Source organism: Aulonocara stuartgranti (genome assembly GCF_965226115.1).
Source record: "Aulonocara stuartgranti genome assembly, chromosome: 14".
Classification (NCBI taxonomy): domain Eukaryota; kingdom Metazoa; phylum Chordata; class Actinopteri; order Cichliformes; family Cichlidae; genus Aulonocara; species Aulonocara stuartgranti.
The window spans coordinates 21170182-21187222 of NC_138950.1; the positions used below are offsets into that span (position 1 = coordinate 21170182).

Below are 17041 nucleotides of genomic sequence, written 5' to 3' on the forward strand. Positions count from 1 at the left end.
TCACAGACCTGTAACGTCTTCTGTAAGAAGCTTTTCTGTCCCCCACTCGTTACCTGTATGAATGGCACCTGTTTGAACTCATCATCTGTATAAAAGACACCTGTCCACAGCCTCAAACAGTCAGACTCCAAACTCCGCCATGGCCAAGACCAAAGAGCTTTCGAAGGACACCAGGAAAATTATTGTAGACCTGCACCAGACTGGGAAGAGTGAATCTACAATAGGCAAGCAGCTTGGTGTGAAAAAATCAACTGTGGGAGCGATCATCAGAAAATGGAAGACATACAAGACCACTGATAATCTCCCTTGATCTGGGGCTCCACGCAAGATCTCATCCCGTGGGGTCAAAATGATCATGAGAACGGTGAGCAAAGATCCCAGAACCACACGGGGGTACCTGGTGAATGACCTGCAGAGAGCTGGGACCAAAGTAACAAAGGTCACCATCAGTAACACACTACAACGGCAGGGAATCAAATCCCGCAGTGCCAGACGTGTTCCGCTGCTGAAGCCAGTGCATGTCCAGGCCCGTCTGAAGTTTGCCAGAGAGCACATGGATGATACAGCAGAGGATTGGGAGAATGTCATGTGGTCAGATGAAACCAAAGTAGAACTTTTTGGTATAAACTCAACTCGTCGTGTTTGGAGGAAGAAGAATACTGAGTTGCATCCCAAGAACACCATACCTACTGTGAAGCATGGGGGTGGAAACATCATGCTATGGGGCTGTTTTTCTGCCAAGGGGACAGGACGACTGATCCGTGTTAAGGACAGAATGAATGGGGCCATGTATCGTGAGATTTTGAGCCAAAACCTCCTTCCATCAGTGAGAACTTTGAAGATGAAACGAGGCTGGGTCTTCCAACATGACAATGATCCAAAACACACCGCCCGGGCAACAAAGGAGTGGCTCCGTAAGAAGCATTTGAAAGTCCTGGAGTGGCCTAGCCAGTCTCCAGACCTCAACCCCATAGAAAATCTGTGGCGGGAGTTGAAAGTCCGTGTTGCTCAGCGACAGCCCCAAAACATCACTGCTCTCGAGAAGATCTGCATGGAGGAATGGGCCAAAATACCAGCTACTGTGTGTGCAAACCTGGTAAAGACCTATAGTAAACGTTTGACCTCTGTTATTGCCAACAAAGGTTACAAAGTATTGAGTTGTATTTTTGTTATTGACCAAATACTTATTTTCCACCCTGATTTACGAATAAATTCTTTACAAATCCTACCATGTGGATTCATGGATTTTTTTTTTCACATTCTGTCTCTCACAGTTGAAGTGTACCTCTGGTGCAAATTACTGACCTCTCTCATCATTTTAGGTGGGGGAACTTGCACAATCGGTGGCTGACTAAATACTTTTTTGCCCCACTCTATATGCAAATATGTGCTTTTGCTTAGTAAATCATCTTTGATTCTTAATCTAAAAAGTATCAGTCTAATTAATATGAGAAATGAAAAATGTAGTAAATGAGTAATGAAAATTATTTTAGTGTCTGGATTTTGTGTGCATAGACGTGATTCAGCTTGGACCATGGCAGATTAATGTCTGTGTATGAAACTTGCTGCAGTAATGTGAACAACAAGAAATGTGCCTCCGGCCCATCGATACCCTTGATTTAAAGAAGAGAAATGTATTAAGTATATTTTAATAAATAAACACAGAATCATAATTTGTGTGATTTTGTTGATAGTTAATCATCATTAATTGCTTAATACTGATCAGAATATAATTAGGTATAAGTTTAACCAATAAAAGAATTATTCTAATAACAGGCCTGTCACTGAGAATCAGTATAGATTAACTTGTTTGTGCAGAATTTCCTTGGAGGGTGTGTGAGAAAGCGAGCGGGATGGGAGGGGGGAGTGAGTGAGACACTGAGGGGACCACTAATCTCGAGAGAATCTCTGACTTTGACGTGTATAATCTGAAAAAGAAGTTACATGTCTTGCAGACTGTTTTTTCCCTCCCCTTTGTTTTCGGTTTCTGCATAGGTACACAGAATGGAGGCTGGTGTAAATTTTGAATCTTCAGCTTTTTGGATGCAAGAGAATTTGAAAGGACCAAGGAGGATTGAGGACTCTCCTATCAAGGAAGCTTACATGTGGCTGGACTCTCTTTTTCCTCCATGCCACTGATGACTGTTTGGCACACCTGTGTTATGATCTTACGTCCACCAAAACCTGATCTTGGTCAGCCTGAAGCCAGAGTTAAACAGCCACCATTTCCCTCACGTGTGATATGAGAGTGCTTCTATTGGATAAAAAAGGTCATCTCATTGCTGATAGAGTTCCACCAATTTTTCTCCATCTATAGAGAATGGCTCTCACCGTGGTTCACAGGAGCCCCAAAGCCTTAGAGATGGCTCTGTAACCCTTTCCAGGCTGAAAGATGTCATGACTTTGTTTCTCATCTGTTCTTCAGTTTCTTTAGATCGTGGCATGATATGTTACTTTCTGAGATCTTTTAGCTCCCTCCACTTTGTTAGAAAGATTTTATGTAAATAACTTCTAGTTTCAATGGGTCTGGAAGTAATCAGTGCTGGAAATGGCTAGTGAAATTTAATTAAGTCTTCTAAAAATATGTGGTTAATCACAATTAATTGGTGATTTACAAAAAGGGATAGAATAACGTTTTCACACAGGGCCAGGTAGGTCTGGATAGCGTGTTTTTCTCTTAATAATAAATTAAGTCATCATTTATTTAGAGACACGAATGTATTTTGTATTTACTCGTGTTATTTTTGTCTAATATAAAAATTGTTTAATGATCTGAAACATTTGAGTGCGAGAAATATGCAACGAAGAAATCAGGAAGGTGACAAAATACCTTTTTGTGGCACTGCTGCTGTGAATGAACTCTGATGACTTGCTCTTTACACTACACTTCAAAGCACGAAAGATTTGCCAGAGTTCACGGACAAGCATTGCTGACATTGTCATGTCAGTTCATTATGCAACTGTTGTTTCAAAGAGCAGCGCAATCCTTTTACACAACAGATGAAACGTACAGAAGATGAAAGAGGGAATAAAATGATGGACTGTGGTGGAGGAAAGGAGAGAAGTACAGACACAGGAGGAGGGACAAGAAAGGTAATCAAATGTCAAATCTGTCTGTACAAGCATGTATGCACATTGTAGTGATGTAGCACGTGGATTGTAATTTATATGCTTATTTGTTTACTCCATCTCACTCATATTGCTCTTTCTCTGAGCTTCTTCTTTTGTTTCAGTTTGTACTTCTTGTCTGTTTGTATAGCTATCTCTAAATTGGTCTGTGTTGTGCTGTGGATTGTTTACCATCCAAGTCTGAGTTTGTCTAACTGTCCCAAAGGGCGTGTCCAATTACCTGTCAATAGTGGTAGTGGTGGGAAATTAAATTGTATTCCTCCTTTCCCTTTTCTACATCTTGCCTTCCTATCAGCTGTGTTTGCCACCTTATTTCCTTAATATCTAGGCTTCATTTTTTTGTCCCTCTGCCTCAAAACCAGTTTCATCCTTGCCCTCCTCTCTCCTCTCCCTACGATGCCTAGTCATTACTCACTTGCCTCATTTTCTCCTCTTCCTTTTACCAACAAGCCAGTTGGTTGTGTGTGTGTGCAACAGTGTGTTACACTTTCACAATGTGGTGTGTTTTCTTTGATAGTATTTTGGCTGGCCAGCATCCCAGTTCTTCCCTCATATGGCTGAACACATTAAGGGAAAAAAACAAAACCTTCCTTTTCTGTGCTCTGGCGCACTATCCAATCTCTTTCTCCACCATCTGCAGGTGGTTTCAAGGAAGAAAAACAGATAAAAAGAAGACCTGCTAGTTAGATAAAGAAAAAAAAAAAACACAGCTAAGCACTATGATGGGATTTCTGATGGACACGTGTTAGAAAAGATGAAAACACAGATAGAATGTACATAGTTTTGAAAAAACTAAAAGCAGATTTCCAAAAATTAAGCAAAAAACAAAACAAAAAAAGAAGTAGCAATGAAATTATGTCCTCAAACTTAACTTGTGTGTGCAAGCTGCTCTCATGACTTAGAAACACTGAAAAGTGAAGTGACAACAAGCGTCTATATGAGGAAATATGTATATGTAAGGTGTGATTTCAGTATCGTAAGGCAAGCCAGATCTTTAGGCACACTTTAAACAGGGAAATCATGCCTGGACCCAACCAAAGGGGGCAAAATTAAAGGTACTGTTACTAAGTGCTTCAAGTCTTAAATTAAAAAATAAGACATACTCCAGCATAAAGTACATGCATACACATAGTTGAAAATTAAAAGGCACATGCCCAAAAAGTCAAACGAGTACCAAATTCTGTCCAAAAAGCTAACCTTAGCTAGTGGACATTTAGATTAATCATTAGATGTTGAGAAGGGCTGAAAAGTTTAGGTGCTGGAAGGATGACTTCTAGATTTAAAGAAAGTGTAGAACAGTTCAGACATTATCTGAAATGTGGTCTCAGGTCTGCTACATAAACAGGGGCAAGACCATGTAAGGTGTTTAATACAATTAATACAATGAATTTAAAATTTCACCAGAAGCCAATGTGTGTTCGCCAGCTCGTTTTTGTAATATTTCTGGACCAACTGAGTGGTTCACAAGTCACAGTCTAGACAGGATAACATTATAGTGTGTACTAAAAGATTCAAATTATTGATTGATACTGTAGGTTCACTTCTAATATTTTATAGATGAAAAAAACAACAACTGGGTGAGCTTGAGATGTGAGATTCATTTAATGCCAAATCTAGTACCAGGATTCTTAGCAGCTGATTTGATGTTGCTGGCAAGAGGGCCTGTGTAATGACTGACCTCAGTCTTGCCAGGGTTATAGTAGATGACATTGTATTGGTAGTAAAACACTCAATAAGGCTTTTGAGAAAGGCTCATGAGTATACAGCTGGGTATTGTCAACACAGACAAATGTTTTTAAACAAGGACACACTGGCAAATAGAAAAAAAGCTATAAAAACACGCAAATGACAATGAAAAAAATGCAACAAAGGTAGAAAAAGAACCCAAAAGCTCACGAAACACAAGGTGAGTGTTTTTAGCGAGACAATAACACGATGAAACAGCTACAGAAATGATAGAAACTAAAACATGGAAAGTATTGCATCGAGACACATTTAAAGGAACAATTTTCTTTACTGTGAGAAAAAGATGCAAAGTAATATGTGTTCTAATCACATGACTCATAATACTGTAGATAAATCTGGTTTTTTGTTTCCGTCCAACTTTTTATTCAGCTTCCACTGTGTTTTATTCTGCTGTAGTTGTATTTTTTTGTCTGTGCGTTACTGCAGCATTTTTATATTTGCTGATGTTTTTTTTTTTTTTTGCAGTGGGTTTGACCTTTCAGGACCACCATTTCATTGTTTATGTTCTGTTATTAGTTTGTGACATTTTTTGTTTTAATCAAGCATTTCCCTGGCCAGAATAAGCCAGTGCTTTATATATCATTCACTTTAGTTAAGGTCAAACTATTTCATGGAACTTTTAAAAATAGGTTTTGATCCATAAAGATCTAGGAAAAGTCAAATAATCTAAGCTGAAAGTAGAGTTGCACTGACTGAAAGTGAAGAGCAGTGCCGGTCTCCAACTGGGTAGTTGGCTGGCATCCTGCCTGCACTGGATGCTCGGAAAACAGATAGGATCATCCTATTATTACGCTTATTACAAATTCAAAGACAGCAGTATCACAGAAAAGTAAAGATTAGCTAAGCCCTTATTGCTTAATGCACCCGAGCAGTTAGCTGGCAGTTAGCCACTTTAGTAAGACTCAGCTTTTGCATATTATCATAACATCATTGAACTAACAAAAGCTTATAGTGGAGAAGCCTCTTAATTTTAGATGCTGTCTAATTTTTCCTGGCAGCAAGCCACTTTTAAAAAAGCAGATTTAAACATCTGTAAATTATTTTCATCTTAATTAGTGTAGACAGGCTTATCTGTTCTACTGAATATCAGCTTAACAGGATACCTCTATCAAGTTTATAGTTGGGATATTCCACTTAGCTTTTAGGTTCACAATACCAACTCAAGTGACTTAATACTCTGCATTTTCCTAAATGCTTATTGAATATTCAGGTGGCTCACTGAAATAGCTATATGCTTCTAGATGTGACACACACGTTGATCTGATCTCTTCATTATCATTATTTGTATTAGCATGAATATGATTTGATTGTCATATCAAATAAACTTTAAGACAGTTGTATATTTTTTCCAGTACAGGTCAGGTTAGACCATCTCCTACAACATAATAATAAATATATCTCAAGGAGAGAGTTCAGGCAAGAAGTTTACTTGCTTAAACATACCGTAACCAAGACACAAAGATCAGCAATAAGTTGATCAGCTAAGTTGAAGAGACTGAGCAGTTCACCTGTGCCAGCTTTTATGGGCTGTAAGACACAGGGGACCCACATTAATTGGCAATCCTCCCATAACAGCAGGCCATAGCGTTCACGATGTTCCACCTTGACACTGTAAATTATTCTGAAAAGAGAAAATAAAAAAGCAACAACAGAAGGTAACATTAAAACACCCTCATTAATTAAAATGGCTACCACACAATCTGGTCCACAAACGAGCCTACACTCACCCCCTTCCCAAATCCAATTTCCTACCCCGGGAACACATTAAGGAGTGGTGGGGAGTAAAAATGAATGTTAGCAGGTATAGTAAGTTGGCCTAATTTGTCCTTATTACAGAGATTTTTGATCATTTCTGATAATCATAACTAGTATACAGAAGAATGCATCTACCCCAGATAGAAATAGGTTGAACAGGAAAAAAATTAGCCTAGGAACATCAAGTGAAAATCTAGTCGTTGGCACTTAAATGAGCACCAGGTCTCATCACCAGTGCCCAACGCCACGTAGTCTGCACACACACACACACGCCCACACAGCACTGCTTTGCCAAAACTCCAGCAACAAACAGCCACGGCTGGAATTAAAATATGCGCATCAACCACAGCAGAACACCAAAAGGCTCTTCTGAACAAAAGATATTCACACTAACCAAAATGTTCAGAAAGCCAACAAAGAGGGAACCAAGCTACAGCAAAGCTGACAGCAAATCAATGCAGTTAATGGGGTCTACAACAAAGCTACCAGACCAAACTACCAATCGAAATATTTCACACCACTATTCAAGTTCAACTTTGTGACTCTTACTCTTCATACATTAACCAGTTAAACTTTGCCACATAATTACACCACAAGACTAATTTCTTCTGGTCTGTTTTCGTCTGCTGTAAAAAAAGAAAATGTGACCAAATAAATGTACATTCATAAAATACTTCACTTTTATAAGCTTTGAAAGGATCCCTAAACTTGAATAAAAGCCAAGTTGCATCAATGAAAGCAACAGTAGGACTAGAAGGCTAAATTGGACAACAGACAGTAGAGTACAAAGAAAGAAAGACATCCGTGTTGATTGCTTCTTCTTCTTTTTTAAAGTAAAGGCAGTTCACTATCTATTAAAAACACAGGCCTGATGTTGTTAATAACAGGTCTTTTTCTTGCCACCTCTAATCAGAATGGTTTTCATAATCATACTTTTTCTGATATGTAGGAACCTTAGACCAGACTAGACATTCTTCTCACAGCTAATAATTTAAAATTCTTATTACTGCTGTGTGATCTCCTTCCTGGTTGAGCTGATATATTTATGAACATATTTGAAATATTTGTCTAAGCTGCAAATAAGCAGAATTCTCTTTTTGGCTCTTACACTGGTGTCAGAATTGAACATCAGCTATGTAATGCTACTTAATACTACGTTGGCAGACTGGTTTCCAAAGCAATGAATCTACGGATTTTGGATACACATGTGCTAACGAGAAACACTGAAGAAACATGGTAGATAATGTCTCTGTAAAGCACTTTGAATCACCTTGTTGTTGAATTGTGCTATACAAATAAACTTGCCTTGCCTAGATAGTTTTTTATTAAATTAGACATTTTATTTATTCATGAGGCAGTAATCCAAAGGCGAAAATGTTAATATAAAACACTGACCACTGTGAAAAACCGTCCTATTACAGTATAATGACTTCTGTAAATTAGAGGTAAATTGGACATGAAATAGAAATTCACCAGATTTCCTGGCAGAGATGATTTCTTTTATCGAATAATGAATATATTTCTGAAAATATGCAAGCATAAGTGTGGGATTCGAGAGCATTAATCTGTTCATGTTTGATACTGTAGACTTACTTAAGGTAAAAGTACACTAAGCCCAATCAAAGGTCAGGCACTCCAATTAATAATAATCAGCTACCAAGCACATTTTCCCACTGCTCAGCTCACCTCGGAACATTATCACTGAGTTTCGTACTTGTTCTTTTAATACAGTGTCAATTTTCAAATGGTCACTTTCTGGTCATTTGCATTAATAAAGGTGTTGTTGAAAACTGTTTGAAAAAAGGCAGTGCAGCTACTTTAATGCTGTTAAAATATTTTACATTGCTGCTGCATCTTAGTAACTTAAGCACTTGATCATGCTCCGTGACAAATGTGGAGACAGACTGCTGCTGGCAGGCACAAAGACAGCGCTTCTGCTTGCTTACAAATAGGGGTATGTGTAAACAGACGTATTCAAAATATGATGCCAACCTCTCGCCTAAGTAATGCACTGTAAACCCCAACAGTCTACCTGACTTATAAAGTTTGTGGATATAACAATTAAAATTCCTCACAAAGTTGAAACAACTTAAAACTTTTCTGTTCGGTTAACGATTCAAACAGTTATAATTGTACATGGCTTAGAAGTTAAGAGTAAATACTGCTTTCTTAATTATGATTTTTGAGTAAATGTTTTTTCCGAGCTCCGCATGTGGACGTCATGACGTCATGACGTCTTCTCTCTAACCTGAACGACGTTGACAGAAAATTCTGTTCAATATGGCTGCCCTTCTCGAGCGACTGTAGAACACATTTGGAGAAACTTGTAAGTAAAACGGAACCTTCGTTATGTTTATTTTTTCCGTAAAAAAGCAAGTATATTAATATGTTGCAGCCAATAACTTGTTTTCGAATGCGCTGTTGTGTTAAAAAGCACAGACCCAGGTGGTGAATAGTTGTTCGCGGTTGTTCGCGCTCTTTTTCAAACATAGATTATGTCGTCAGTTTTACAGTTTTAACCGATTAAAACACAGTTTTACGAAGAATCACACATAAAGAAAGGGTCTTAGTGATATTTTAACGACCCCTTGCCAACGCAAGAAAGTTGGCGTTTTTACAACAGCAGCCTCATTGTTCGGCAGGTTTTTTTTTTTTCTTCTCATTAGCATCATTCAAAAGTGACTTAGCTTGCAGTGGCAACTTCTATCTAAAACAATTGAAATATAGCAAGGTGTTGTATATTTAGTGTGCTGATAAGGTTTTCAATATTTTTATTTTTTCTTCCAAGGCTGAAGGCCAAAGACAAAAAGACAGAAGAAAAAAAAATTCAGACTGCAATTAATTTCAGGTGGAGACAGTAAACACAGGTGAGTTGAAAGATCTATTGAAGAAACCATTCATTAAGTCCCTTAAGGTGAAGATTTCATATATTGATAATGATAAAAATTAACACAAATTAAAAGTTTCACTGATAAACACACAATTTTTCCTTGCTTTGAACCCCATGTTCTATATAGATCACAGCTCTGATCTGGAGAACACTATTTTAAAATACTGTGTAGGGTTTTTGTCAAATGATTAAGAAACATACTCTCTGTCACAAGAGACAGAAAGGTTGTATCTTAAAAGAAAAGTCTCCAAAATTTAGTAGAGTCTGATGTCATGCAGTTTCATAAACATGTATTCTCCCCAAAGAATGACACCTGAAAACTTTGCGTTAAATGAACTTTTCTTTTCCCTTTTTAGGAGGCGCCTGATATCAACGTGAAACGCACTGCAGTACTTCGTGCCCTTCCTGTATACCTGCGGGAGGAGGACCCAGAATTCTTTTAGACATGTAATGTAAGTGTATTTTTGCATTACTTAAATTCTGCCAGTAAGATAAAATGCTATGGATTTTTTAAAATACAATTTAATACCCTAGCAGCTACCAAATTGTACAAACAAAATACCCTCTCTGTAGAAAACCCACACACACACAGGTCAGGAGCAGGGCACAGGCGTATCACAGCACTATGGCTATGCTGCAGGTGGCCCAAAAACCAGGCTGAAGTCAAGATTTAGTTTCTTTTTGAGATAAAGTCATGAAATAAAAAATTACTTTTTTTTTTTTAGAAAAATAATAAAAATACAAATTATGTAATGCAAGAAGCTAACACGTTAATGTACATTTTTCAAAAAAAGTAGAGTACCCTAACTCGTTACAAAGTAACCCACTACACTGCTGAATGTTTTGCTAGATTACAGGTCATGCTTGTCACATTCTCTCAAACCAACCTTACTTATTTAATTGGGGCGATCGTGGCTCAAGAGTTGGGAGTTCGCCTTGTAATCAGAAGGTTGCCGGTTCGAGCCCTGGCTCCGACAGTCTCGGTCGTTGTGTCCTTGGGCAAGACACTTCACCCGTTGCCTACTGGTGGTGGTCAGAGGACCCGCTGGTGCCAGTGTCCGGCAGCCTCGCCTCTGTCAGTGCGCCCCAGGGTGGCTGTGGCTACAATGTAGCTGCCATCACCAGTGTGTGAATGGGTGTGAATGTCTGGATGACTGAATGTGTAAAGCGCTATACAAATACAGGCCATTTACCATTGATACTGTGTCTATTCCAGGCGGACGCATTGGATGAGTCGACCCTCATTGACACTCCAGTTGCCCTTCTCACAGTGGTTACTGACGGCGCTTCCCAGTCCAGTCCATTTTACTTCCTCAAGCATGGCTGTTTTGGTGAAAGGCGACTAGGTGATGCGTGATATTCCCAGATTTGCAAATGCATTTGCTTTATTGTTTGGCTTGATCTATGCTCTGCATTTAGACTACCCCAGGAAGCTGGTTCACACATTTGCCTTAGTCCAAAATATCTTCATGGGGCTTGATGACGGCAAACCCCTGAAACCCCTGCCTACATGCTCTTAAGGAATATAAGGCAATGTTTGTTAGGACACGCACTCTGTTACTGAGCACTTTGTTTGAAGCACTTTAAGCACTTTAAGTTTACTACAGGCTTTGGGTGGATTTAACTCCATCAGTTTACCTAATTTTCCTATACTTGACTGCCTTATCTGGTTATTTGGAAGCTGATCGTCTTTGTACCCATTTTAAAAAATTGTTTTTCATTTCTATTTAAAAAAAAAAGTGATTAGTATTTGACTTTTTGTTTTGCATTTTTGTGTATTTTGAGAAAGATGCAATTAGGACTGATGTCGTCCTTTGTGAGTTTATAAAAAGATAAATGTTCTACACAGAATTTATAATGCTCACTTTATGGTGCCGATGTCCATGTTAGTTGTTTTATAAAAACATTTGTGATGTTTTTAAATTTTCATGAAAAAATGTTAAATAAACAAAATGTAAAGTAACTGAATTTCCGTACTTTTTTTTTTTTAGTAGTCTACACTCACAACATATCTTTTAATTAATAATCAGATAATTTGAGTTTAGGTTGTAATATAATTGCATTGTGTTGCATCAAAATAATAAACTACAAGAAACACAAAAATATTGAAATTAAAGTATACAGTCTTTGAGTAAAGCTCAATTAATAAAATATAAAATATAATTTAAAATTTTTAGGTTAACAATAAATACAAATTTTGAGTACCCCATACTTAGAAGATATGAGTTTTTGTACTTAAATCTTTTGAGGTAATCAGTTTCCACAAAAGTTTTAAGTTCAGTCAACTTGTTCGGGTTTACAGTGTGTGTAAAAAAAAAAAAAAAGAAAAAAGTACAATGCAATTGCATAACAGAAACAGGCTTTTTGATTTGTGTAGACCAGGGGTGAGGGAACTCCGGGCCTCGAGGGCCAGGGTCCTGCAGGTTTTAGATGTGTCCTTGATCCAACACAGCTGATTTAAATGGCTAAATTACCTCCTCAACATGTCTTGACATTCTCCAGAGGCCTAGTGATGAACTAATCATTTGATTCAGCTGTGTTGACCCAGGGTGATATCTAAAATCTGCAGGACACCGGCCCTTGTGGTCTGGAGTTCCTCACCCCTGGTGTAGACCTTTGTGGTCACATAGATCGTTGCAGCCATTTCAAAGCCATATGCAGGGTATACAGCTGTATGGTGCACTCAATACATATTTTGTTTTGTTTTTCTAATTTGGAAGCAGTGCTGTGTAACTTGCTTTTTAAATGTTTTAATGGTGACCTGCAAAGTGCCTGCAGTTGAAATAAAACATGAATAAACTAAATAAAACAATGGCTTTTAGAATGAATGAACTGTTATTATGTGAGTCATACACTAAGATAAATATGAGGAGCAATCAAAGATTTAGGAAACTATGCAAAAATAAAACTTATTATTTAAATAAAAGTTCTGGCTTCTAGCTGTGATACAAGCTTTAGCTGAAGTGCCCATTGCCTTAACATTCATGCTAATTTGCACTGTGAATTTATGACCTTGAATCACAATTTTTATCAAGTTCTACACTAACACAATCAATTGACCATAAGAAGATTGATCCAAACATAGCAGTAGTATTGGATGCACTCTATTGATGTACAAGGAGATGACCTTGGGTTGAATATAACAGTCAATTTTTTTTCCAAGTACTGTCCCTGAAATTCTGTCAAGAAAGGAAATTCCAGACTGATTAAAGTGCTGAAACTCTGGATGAACAGGATACTGAAATGAGCTGAAGAGAAGGCATCTTATTATCACCCCAATTAGAGATTGCTTACCATTTCCTGCTGTGTGCATGTAGACGTGTGTACACACAGCAGCATAGTTGTGTGAGAAGGAACATTTGTGTGTGTGTGTGTGTGTGTGTGTGTGTGTGTGTGTGTGTGTGTGTGTGTGTGTGTGTGTGTGGAGAGAGAGAGAGAGAGAGAGAGCGAGAGAGAGAGAGAGAGAGAAGGAGGCTATATGAGTGCATGAGTAAGTTTGCAGTTCCTCCAGTCATTCCTGCCCTTTCATCTATAATTAGTGTATGTTGCAATGACAGCTTGGTGCAGCACTCAGATTGGCACAATGACTGATGGGCAAAGCAAACTGTAATTGGTTTAACTGGTTTTTGCCAGTCAAAATGTTTTTGTTTGGTTGCATTTATAAGAAATAGTCAGGGTTAATTTCCAAAACACTATTGAGACAAAGTGACGATTATTTTAACTTTGTGCAGTTACAACTATCCATCTGTTGCCCTATTGGTCTATTTATTGTAGACAGTTCCTTATAATCAGCTAAGAAGCAACCAAAAAATCGATGTGCAGGGATGTGCAGGAAAATCAAGCCAATATGAAGAGACAAATGTGATCTGGGACCTTAAATTGAGTAAAATACATCTTGTAAACATCCCCTGGGGCACATACCGCCCTTGTGAAAATACCAACTCTGATGTAGGCACAGCAGAGTACAGTCACCTAATGGCTGAAGGAGAGCATTGTCTGTCTCAGTTTCATGGATGGTACAGAACTAACTCCCAAAGAAGACTGGGACGCTGCAGGTCATACTCAGATCACGATAACATCTTACTTCCAATTGTCTATTCTTGTTTTAGTCCAAATAACACTGTGGGGGCAAGAGATAGATATATTTTCCAGATATAGTTTCCATTTTCTGTAGTAGTGTTGGTAATAACCTGGACACAAACCTACTTCTGCTCTCCCGTGAACAAAGGTCTGTGATTATAATGAATGAAATCTATCATCCATCCTCCTCTTTGTTTCTGTGTGCTTATGAAATACTAAATAATCCATATTGGTCTGCAGCATAGCTAACACAGTGGTTATGTATGCTTTATAACAGGTGAAAACATTGTACAGATTTAAAAAATCTAAATCAGCTTAAAATAAATAACTGTATAACTGTGATGGGTTAATGATGACTGTTTCCTGTATGCTATTTTCCTCCTTGCTTTCCTGTCTGGTCTCTATTGCCAAACAAAATAATTAAAATGAGAATAAATCTACTTGTTCCTAAATCTACCTGTAAACTGTTACAGCCCCATTCCTCTTTATCGGGAAACATGATTTCCTCGAGGTGAAGTGGAGAAAGCAATGAAAATTGTTGTAAGAGAGCAGCCAGCACCACTAAAGCAATAAGCAGGAGAAAATCTGATTGAAGAAATGGAAACAATAGTGTCGAAGGAGGTGCACATTTCCAACATGTTTCCACAAAAGAGATGAAAAATAAACAAGAAAACAGGCTGAGGTGAACATAACTGAGGTGATAATCATTGTTTCCCCTAAGACACTCATTGCAACAAGTAAAAAAAAAGTAAAGTTTTGACATCAAAGCTCAAATGGGAAACAGGAAACAGACCATAAGAAAAGAAATGGTGGATTGATTTGACAGAATGAGTAGAGAAACTCAGAGCAATAATTATTGAATAAATTCACAAACTCCAGCATCTTTGGGATAATGCCAAGAAATGAAGCAGCACCTGATGGCATCCAGCAAGAAGGGATGAGACAAGATAACAAAATGTCTGTTGGAATATTTAGAGGTTTTTCCTCATTTTGTTTTCATCACATGCAATTTATATTTGATTGTTACGTGTTTAATTCTCATTCTGAGTATTTTTAGGTTGCGATGTTTTGAAAAACTGTAAATCATCTTGATGAAACACTACTGCTACTACTACTACTACTAAAAATAATAATAACAATAATAATAGCTATTTTTATTAATAGTCATCATAGGAGTAATTGTAACAGCTGTAGCAACAGTAGCATTTGAGAGACAATTCAATTCAATTATACAGCACCAAATTACAACAACAGTCACTTCAAGGTGCTTTATATTGTACGGTAAAGACCCTATGATAGTACAGAGAAAGCAGAGAACATAGGACTCATCATTTGCCCTCATATATGATGTGAGGCAGTTTTAAATGTATTTAGTACAAGAAAAATTCAGGCAAGATTGAATTGAACATTGACAAATAACAGATTTGCTGCGTGAAACATGCACATGTGGTGACTGTGGATGAGGCCCATTCAGTGGAGCATTTTACTTGGGTTAAACATGCTTCGCTGGCTAGCTGTAGAGGGTGGGATACATCGCCCGTGATGGAGAGAAGTTTTGACATCTTTCGCCTCTCCGCTTCTGTTTGGTATGTAATGGTAAGGGTCAAGTTTAGGGTAACAAATGAAAGTTTAATAGACTATCCTCAGACATGTGTGTGCGTGTAAGCAGAGATAGTGAGTTTTAAGTTGTGTTGTTGCCTCAGGTCTCTACTCCTCTTTGAAGTGGGAGAGCTGTGTGGTTTTGATATGAAGGCATTTAATAGCGCTCATTCACACTGTGATTGTATATGTTTGTGCATGTGTGTCTTTAAAACCGTGAAATTCAGTCTCCCTTGTTTTTGTGTGTCTGTGTTTGTATATATATATATGTTAATTTAAAGACAATTAAGGAGTCTGCAGAAAACAGTGCAGCTGTTGCTCTGTCAGTGGGTTTTCCTCAGCTGTTTGATGGGTGGCTGGATTTATTTCTGTTGCCTTCTAACCCCCATCTTAACACAGCCACCTCTAATGCAAAAGACCTCAATTTGCTTTGGGACTGCATACTGTTAATGTTAAATTCACACTGTCTGTGGTGAGAGAAGCAAACAATGCAAAGAAGCTACCATGCAGAGATAAATGACCATTTTGATACCAAGCAAACAGCCAGAGGCTATGATCAGCCCTTTTCCCCCCCTTGCTTTTGTTAAAAAGCATATAAGCATAAAGTTTTTAAAAAAAAAAAAAAAAAAAAAAAAAAATTCCCACTGGCCTTCATCAGTCCAACAACAGGCGATTGGTGAAACATTAGCATTTAGCGTAAAATGGCACGGGGGGCGGGTGTCTCAGTCCCCACAAACCATTTTCATTAAACACACTCATTGAAGAGCTTGTTGTAAACTGGCTTTAAAATCATCTATTTAGGTTTATTTTGGTTTTAAACTAGATACACCCAGCAAGCTGTAGGATGTAAAACAAAGGAATTAGACGATAGCTCACAGCCTCTATGTAACCCTGGTAAGATTTACATCAGTCAGAAGTACAGGGTTCTTTGAATGCTTCATAGTTCTTGTCTGATAGTTTAATTTCCGGGCTTGTCCTTAAGACATCACCTGCAGCTCGGTGCGCCTGAAGGTGTGGTGTAGGGCAGGGGTCTGCAACCTTTAACACCCAAAGAGCCACTTGGACCTGATTTCCACACAAAAGAAAACACTGGGAGCTGCAAATACTTTTTGAAATCTAAAATGAAGATAACACTGTATATATTGGTTTTTTTTTTACCTTTATGCTTTGTGTGAACAACTAAATTATACAAATATTACAAATATTTATTAAGCGCTTTTCACAGACAGGCAGTCGCAAAGCGCTGTACACAAATATTAAAATAAATACAATCAATAGACATTATACACAATGTAAAAGATCAAATGTAAATAATGTAAAGAATATAAAATACGTAGATCAACAAAAGGCTTGTTTGAAGAGAAAAGTTTTTAACTGCTTTTTAAAAGAATCCACAGAGATACTGAGGTGTGTTGCTTATGAAATCCATGAAGTGCTACCAAGAAAATTACATTTTATTTGTGTAATTAACACATTTTGAACTCATAACAAAAGGAAAAACACCCAGCTGAACTAAAATGATCCATGTAGCAAACAAAAACTGTTGTTAGCCGCCACCCTTATATCGCCTTTGGGCTTTTGGAGCCTTGACCTAACTTTTAAAAAGTAATTGGAAAAAATTACTATGCTGCTAAAGAAAAATAGATATTTGCAAAATTCTGCCTAAATATGTATTTTACCTGGTTAATGTGTGTGGCGGGGCGTGGTCTGCAGTGCCGTTGTATGGGAGTTGGACGCACCTGAGCGGCACCCGCAATCACGCCTCGTCGCCTTCAAGTCTGTGCTCTCTCTGCTGTTGTGTTGGTCTCAAGTGTTCTGTCTGTGAGGTGCCCACACTTGAAA

At 37.9% G+C, this 17041-nt stretch overlaps 1 long non-coding RNA gene across 1 annotated transcript; it reads left to right on the plus strand.

Moving 5' to 3' along the window:
- The first annotated feature begins 8888 nt into the window (after positions 1 to 8888).
- On the plus strand, positions 8889 to 11483 carry LOC309688516. Its single transcript, XR_014271103.1, has 4 exons — positions 8889 to 8956; positions 9419 to 9497; positions 9877 to 9972; positions 10737 to 11483. It is a non-coding gene; the product is annotated as an uncharacterized lncRNA (long non-coding RNA).
- Positions 11484 to 17041: the final 5558 nt, after the last annotated feature.